Consider the following 8,850-nt stretch of genomic DNA (forward strand, 5'->3'; position numbering starts at 1 on the left):
TATTTTTCTTTTAGCCTTCTGGATCATCGAGCAAGTCTGTTAAAACAAAACGAGGCCCGACGCGAATTCTAAAGGGCGAGGGTAGGTTAGCCCTCACGGCATTTAAGGATAATGGTGAACCGGTGCATCCCAAAGAGCACTGCACCAAATTTACAAATCAAGCTGGAGTTCTTGTTAGGGACCATGTACCGATCAACATTCGAGAGTGGCATAAGCCGAAGAAAGCGGAGAATGAAGCTAGTTATGTCAACGACGCGTTGAAAAAGTTTCTTTGGGAAACTCAACTGACACACTTCAGCCTACCGAAAGACATGACGGAAGGCCATAAGAATAAGGTCAAGGAATGGACTCTCAAGAATATGGCCATACAATTCCAGACCTGGAAGAAAAATTTATGGGACAAATATAAGAATGAAGATCCAGTATTCGATGATAATCTAGTGAAGATAAAGGATCACTGTCAAGAATTTAAGAGGTATAAGCAATCGTCTACTTTTGTGTCCCGATCGGTCACAAATAAGAAAAATGGTTCAAAGAAGACACTTTGGCATCATTTGGGGTCAGGTGGCTACAAGACTGCCATTCCGAAATGGACAGCGTATGAAAATGAACTGATGGCTGCAGGAATCACTCCACAGACATGGGACTGGCCCGAACGGTCCAAGTTCTGGTTGTTCGCGCATGGGGCAGGGTTGGACCCAAAGACAGGGCTGATCGTTGCGCAGGGAAAATGGAAGGAAAGAAATTGAGGTAATCATACCAAAGCTTGTAGCTGCAATTGAACAGGTTCGAAAGGGAGAGTACATTCCCGATAGAGAGAATGACGAGCTGACACTCGCTCTGGGGAATCCTGAACACGTTGGACGGGTACGAGCTCGCCAAGGTCTCACCATGAAGGAAGCATTCACGGAGTCCGCTGACACTTATAGAAGCCGTTCGCGGAAGAAGAAGAAGAAGGACGCCGACACGTTAACGGAATTGTTAAATAGGGTGTCGGCGCTTGAGAAAAATCAGAGGCCACCTGATCAGCCGCTGTTCCTATAGGATCCTCAAGCCGATGCCGCCCCATCTCAGCGAAGAAGCAGTGTGGGTTCCACGCATCTTGACGGATGTGGAGGAAGCTACCCCGTGGATTATGTCACAGAGAAGACAGATTGCGAGCTCTATATGTTATTCAGGAACGTGTCCGTTAAGGTGGCGGTCGGTTATGTTTACCCAAGTGAAGATGGAGCAACGCACCACCATATGCCCATTCCACCTGGCTGTGTTCGTGTCGGGGTGGATGAAGTTGTTCCGGCTTTTGAAACAGTGGAGCTTGATTTTCCTAGAGGTGATGATGAGAAGACACTTGCCGATGTCAAGCACGGTTTCGCCCTATGGCCCAAGAAATACATCGTCCTTCTGCAAAGGTGATGACCCACAAGTATAGGGGATCGCAACAGTCTTCGAGGGAAGTAAAACCCAATTTATTGATTCGACACAAGGGGAGCCAAAGAATATTTGTAAGTCTTAACAGTGGAGTTGTCAATTCAGCTGCACCTGGAAACGAGACTTGCTCGCAAGAGTTTATCGGTAGCAACCGTTTTATAGCGATAGCAGTAGTGAAATATAAGCAGTAGTGTAACAAAGACAGCAGTAGTGATTATAGTAAACAGCGGGATTAAAATACTGTAGGCACAGGGATGGATGAACGGGCGCTGCATGGATAAGAGAACTCATGTAACAAACAAGGCAGGGCATTTGCAGATAGTAATAAAACAGTATCCAAGTACTAAACAATCCATAGGCATGTGTTCCGTATATAGTCGTACGTGCTCGCAATGAGAAACTTGCACAACATCTTTTGTCCTACCAGCCGGTGGCAGCCGGGCCTCTAGGGAAACTACTGGTAATTAAGGTACTCCTTTTAATAGAGTACTAGAGCAAAGCATTAACACTCCGTGAACACATGTGATCCTCATATCACAGCCTTTCCCTCCGGTTGTCCCAATTTCTGTCACTTTGGGGCCTCGGGTTCCGGACAGCAATATGTGTATACAACTTGCAGGTAAGATCATAAAACAATGAATATCATCATGAATAAATAACATGTTCAGTTCTGAAATCATGGCACTCGGGCCCTAGTGACAAGCATTAAGCATAACAAGTTGCAACAATATCATAAAAGTACCAACAACGGATACTAGGCACTATGCCCTAACAATCTTATGACTATTACATGATCAATCTCATCCAATCCCTACCATCCCCTTCAGCCTACAGCGGGGGAATTACTCACATATGGATGGGGGAAGCATGGATGGTCGATGGAGAAGCGTTGGTGGTGATGATGGCGATGATCTCCTCCAATTCCCCGTCCCGGCAGGGTGCCAGAACGGAGTTTCTAGTCCTGAGACGGAGTTTCGCGATGGCGGCGGAGTTCTGGATGTCTTCTAGAAATATGGTCGAACCCCCTAGCATTTTTAGGTCGAAAGCCTTAAGTAGTCCAGAGGAGAGCGTCGGGGGGCGGCCGAGGCGCCCTCACCATAAGGCGGCGCGCCCCCCTCCTTGGCCACGCCGGCCTATGGTGTGGGGGCCGTGGGCCCCCTCCTGGCTTGCCCTTTTGGCCCCGTGAGTTCTTTGTGAAAATAGGCCCATTACGATTATTTCCGGGGATTTTCCTGAAAGTTGAGTTTCTGCACAAAAATAAGACACCAGTGCAATTCTGCTGAAAACAGCGTTAGTCCGTGTTAATTGTATCCAAAATACACAAATTAGAGGCAAAACAATAGCAAAAGTGTTCGGGAAAGTAGATACGTTTTGGACGTATCAACTCCCCCAAGCTTAGCTTATTGCTTGTCCCCAAGCAATTCAGTTAACAACTGAGTGCGATAAAAGAACTTTCACGAACACATTTGCTCATATGATGTAAATATTCTCATGATATGGATGAGTACTCAGGCAATTCATAATAAGATACATGCAAATAAAGTCATCTAATAGCTGTGTCAATCATGAAAGAGATATCAACAAACTAATAACAAGCATCATGAAACATTTCTATAAGCCGGATTGCAATGTTCATAGAAAGATATGATAAAGTGGTATTTCGCTTGCCCGTATTTGTACAGCAAAACATAAATGCCCAGGCACCTCTGAAGTTCATGGGAAGACTAGAAATAGAGACTATCAAAGATAAAAGCATCAGAGTCATACCACAGTTAACTATATTCTGGGACAAGCATATTACACTAAGAATGACAATTATGCTCTCCAGAAGGTGCTCAAAGAAAGGATGGTGACTCAACATAAAAGTAAAAGATTGACCCTTCGCAGAGGGAAGCAGGGATTAACATGCGCTGGAGCTTTTTATTTTTTTGAAACAGAAGTAAAATTGTTTTGAGAGGTGTTTGTTGTTGTCAACGAATGATAGTGGGTACTCTAACTACCTTGTCAACCAGACTTTCAAGAGCGGCTCCCATGAAGGACGTTATCTCTACCAGCAAGGTAGATCATCCCTCTTCTCTTTTGTTTACACATGTACTTTAGTTTTATTATGGATGACACTCCCCCCAACCTTTGCATACACAAGCCATGGCTAACCGAATCCTCGGGTGCCTTCCAACATTCTCATACCATGGAGGAGTGTCTATTTCCAAATTAAGTTGCTTACTGATAGATCAGGGCAAAACATGTGAAGAGAATTATTAATGAAAGTTGTAATTAATTGGGGCTGGGCACCCCGTTGCCAGCTCTTTTTGCAAAATTATTAGATAAGCGGATGTGCCACTAGTCCATTGGTGAAAGTCTGACTGACAAGATTGAAAGGTAAAACACCACATACTTCCTCATGAGCTATAAAACATTGACACAAATTGAGAAATAGTTTGAAGGTTTTAAAGGTAGCACATGAAAATTTACTTGGAATGGTTTGAAATGCCATGCATAGGTATTTATGGTGGACACTCTGGAATAACTTGGTTTTCAGGGATTTGGAAGCACGAGCAGCATTCCCGCTCAGTACAAGTGAAGGCTAGCAATAGACTGGGAAGCAACAATCAAGAGAGCAATAACTGTCATAATCATGCTTGCGACAGAATAAAATTAACGGAGGCATAAAAGTGATACAAGAACTCTGAAGCAAAGTAAATCATCGAGGCTTAATTGACTTTTTGTTTAGTCATATGCATGCGTGAGCATGTGGCAAGTCAATTCAAACGAGTTATTCAGAGGAGGATACCACAATGTCATACCTATCTATGAATAAAACAATGCAAGCAAATATTCATGACATGCTACTCATATTAATAAATTGGAGCTAAACATGAGAGATCATGAACTACTAGACATTCATTAAATGACATATACCTCACATGAACCAACTAAGCATGCTCACATGGATCAATATATGTACAAAAATGAAAACAAATAGGGTTCATACCAGCCTCTCACCACAGTCGAGTTGTCGTAGATCGTCATTATTGCCCTTCACTTGTGTAGCTTGAATAATATGGAATGAAAACCAAGCTCCAACCACCGGAGACCCTGAACTCCATAGTGAACTTTACAAAACCAAAGAAGAACAACAAATATTTTTGGTGTTTTCGAATTGGAAAGAAGAACAAAAAGAAACAAGCAAACAAGACAAAATCTTTTTGGATTTACTCATAGCAAACCAACGATAGTAAATAAAGCAAAATAGGAACAAGAAACCAAATAAACAAATGATAAAGAGAAACAACAGAAATATTTTTGGTATTTTTGTGTTTTAGAAAAGAAACAAAGCAAAAACAAGAGAAAGAAAACTAAAAGAAACACAGAAAAGCAAAGCAGCAGAAATCTGCCAAAACTTGACAGCAGTGCAGTAATCATTTTTTACGAAAATCTTCTGCTGCTCAACTCGAAAAGTGCTCAACTAATGAAAGTTAGATAACAACCTGGGGAACATGCACAAAAATTGGCAGCTCAAAATAACGTCCTGGCTACGCACAGGAATGTTTTTAGTATCAGCCCAGAATCTGTTTTTTAGACAGCACTTCCTCAAATATCATCTTCCTCATATTAGAGGCACCCATCGGCACACAAATGAAATAAAGAAGTAAAAGTAAAGATTACTATAGTGGTAACAACCTTCAAAAACTAAAAACGAAATCTTACTGAAATAAAAATAAAAATAAACGAAAGAGAAACAACTAAAATAAGTGAAACAAGTATATACACATATCCGGCAATTGTAATATGCAATGAATGAGTGATGCCGGCATACCTCCCCCCAAGCTTAGGCTTTTGGCCTAAGTGGAGGTCAATCCCACGGTGCCCATGAGGTGGCGCCTCCGTAATATGATGAAGGAGGATCTTGTCCTTGATACCCACTGGAGGACGCATCAGGATATGTGACCATGTACCCGTCAGAAGGCTCGGCGTCCTCGGAGTCGTGCTGCTGGTGAAAGCCAAGTATCCTCAGCTGATCATCCACCTCCTCCTTGGAGCGCGACCACGGCCTCCTGCGAACACTGAACAAGTCGCCCTGCGGCAAAGGGATTTCTCTCTCATCCCCGTCAATAAACAACATTCTATAGACAATATTTCCTAAATTAGAGTCAGTTGTGACAAATTGGTGACTCTTCATAGCAGCAATATCAAGCTTAATAGGAGCTAATTTCTCATCACTAGGTTCAACAGAAAGACCTAGACGTGCAACAATACGTGAAGCAATAATTCCTCCATAGATAGGTCCCTTACTAGATAAGCGACGAGCAATGAGGGCACCAAGATGATAAGGTGTACTCCCAGTCAGTGCAGCAACCAGAAAAGCAAGATGATAACTAGAAATGTTGCTAGTGTTCTCCCTACCAAGAATGCTAGTAGCAAGATAGTAAGCGAAATATCTAATAGCAGGGAGCTGAATGTTCCTTATCTTGCCACGCTGAATGGCACGGTCATCATCATTGGTAACTTCTCGATAGACTTCCGTCAAAGCTTTGGGACGGTTCTCGATCTTCTTCGATGTACCTAGAGGAGTAATATCCAGCGCAGCACAGAAATCACATAGTTTCATAGTAACAGGCCTATCATAAATCTTGAATTTAACTGATGGGGTGAAAGCTGAGTTGCTAAATTTGAAACTTTCAACAAAGATTTTTGTTAGCCTATAATATTGAGCACCCTCATCCTCCATATAGGTAGATAAGCCCACTCGATTAATAAGAAACAAGAAATCATCAAGTAGCCCTGCATTACGCAAAAAGTCAAAGCATGGAAAGGATGAAGCATTAGGAACCCCATTATCCTCTTCAGCTTCAAAGCTCGGCGCAATGACATCCTCATCATAGGATCGCCTAATCCGAGTGGCTTCCCTCGAAGGCCTTGTCATTCTTGGCATATCCCTCTCAAATACCTCTCCAAAGGTGTGGTTATTCATTTTCCTTTTCTGAAATTTTTCAACAATCATTATAAAACTTGATTTCGAGACATATAATTGAGGGAAACTACTATAGGAACTTGATACAGTACTAAACATGCATCAAAACTAATTTCTACAACTTGAATCAAGCATGCAAACTCACTCAACATGTCACCTACAGCAGCAAAATACTCAAGATATACTCAACCATACAAAATTCTATTTGGATAATCGGAGGAGTCACATACCGGAGAGCAAATGTGCCAAATTTCAGACTGAAATCTGGGCTGAGCAAGGAGATCGAAAAATTCTGAGCTCTCGGGCGAAAACGCGAGTGAGAACGAACTGGTACGAGTTTTTTCGGGAGAGAAAGTGCAATGAGTGGAAGGGATGACGAAGTGGGGCCAGGAGGGGCCCTCACCACAGGGTGGCGCGCCCCCCTAATTGGCCGCGCCGGCACATGGGGGCCAGCCCTGGGGTGCCCCACTGGTCAGCCCCAGGCACTCCCAGGTTGCATTTCGAAAAATAGGACCAATGGTATAATTTTTGTAAATTTTTGAAAACTTCGAAAAACGCATATTTATGGGTGTTAAAATTACTATTTCAGGGCAGAAAAAGATTTTCAAAATTTTAAACAGCTAAAGCATCTTGCAAAACAAATAGTACTACAGCAAGTAAAACAAGTGGAGAAAGAAAGAAATGTTGTTTAGCTCTTCCATGCATTTAAAATATACTTGTTAACAAGGTTGATCAAGTCTTGCTACCAAATAGATTTTACATGACATAAGAAGAAATAAACCTCAAATCAATCATGTTACCTTATATTGTATTGATACGGATCCAATCACAATAGTTTGATATCCTTCTTTAGGCTCATATATAGGACAATCAATAACTCCCACTTTGATAGTTCTTGAATTGGAAATTGTATTAACTCCACACACTTTACCAATCCTCTTGGGAAAATAAACAGTATGTTCCTTGTCATCAACATTGAAAGTGACTTTTCCTTTATTGCAATCAATAACAGCCCCTGCAGTGTTAAGAAAAGGTCTTCCAAGAATAATAGACATATTATCATCTTCAGGCATTTCCAACACAACAAAACCAGTTAATATTAAGCAATTTTGAGTAACTTGAACAGGAACATCCTCACATACACCAACAGGAACAGCAGTAGATTTATCAGCCATTTGCAAAGATATATCGGTTGGTATCAACTTATCTAAATCAAGTCTCTTGTAAAGGGAAAAAGGCATAACACTAACTCCTGCTCCCAAATCACATAGAGCAGTTCTAACATAATTATTCTTGATGGAACAAGGGATAGTCGGTATACCTGGGTCTCCCAGCTTCTTTGGAACATTGCCATTGAAAGAGTAATTAGCGACCATAGTGGAAATCTCCTCATTAGGAATTTTTCTTTTGTTAGAGACAATATCTTTCATATATTTTGAATAAGGAGGCAATTTAATAGCATCAGTCAAAGGGATTTGCAAAAACAAAGGTTTCATCCAATCACAAAATTTATTATAGTGTTCTTCCTCCTTTGATTTTAGTTTCTTAGCAGGAAAAGGCATTTGCTTTTGAACCCAAGGTTCTCTTTCATTACCATGTTTCTTAGCAATAAAATCTTCTTTAGTGTACTTTTTATTTTTAGCATGCTTTTCCGGTTCATTTTCAATCTCTTCTTTATCAGAAGCATCATTCTTATCATTATCTTTATCATGTTCATTACACTTTCAGTTTCAGCATCAGAAATAGAAATACTATTAGGATCATTAACAGGTTCAGAGGATTCTACAACAGTTTTATGTTTCTTTTTCTTTTTCTTAGAAGGAGCACTAGTTTCTTTAGTTTGTTGAGAATCTTGTTCAACTCTTTTGGGATGCCCTTCAGGATATAGAGGATCCTGGGTAGAAGCACCACCTCTAGTTGTTACTTCATAAGCATGTTTTTCTTTATGAGTATTTTTTAACAAATCATTTTGCACTTTAGTAAGTTGATCAATTTGAGTTTGAATCATATGAAAATGTTTAACAAGCATCTTAACATCATTGGAGGTTCTCTCCACAATATCATGCAATTTACTGATAGCTTGAGAATTTTCCATTAGATGATTCTCTACTCTCATATTAAAGTTATCTTGCTTAACAACATAATTATCAAATTCATCTAAACATTGATCAGGAGGTTTTGAGTAAGGAATGTCCCCTTTATCAAAGCGTTGAAGAGAACGTACCTCAATCGTGGATGAAGGGGGAATTATCTTACATAAATCTTCTATGGGAGGTAAATTCTTCACATCTTCAGATTTAATACCTTTCTCCATAAGAGATTTCTTGGCTTCCCTCATATCTTCATCATTTAATTCAATCATACCCCTCTTCTTCAATATTGGTGTTGGGGTTGGTTCAGGTGTAGTCCAATCATCATGATTTTGGCTTATTCTCGCCAATAATTCTTCA

The sequence above is a fragment of the Lolium rigidum genome, chromosome 1 (genome assembly GCF_022539505.1).
Source record: "Lolium rigidum isolate FL_2022 chromosome 1, APGP_CSIRO_Lrig_0.1, whole genome shotgun sequence".
NCBI classification, from domain to species: Eukaryota; Viridiplantae; Streptophyta; class Magnoliopsida; order Poales; family Poaceae; genus Lolium; species Lolium rigidum.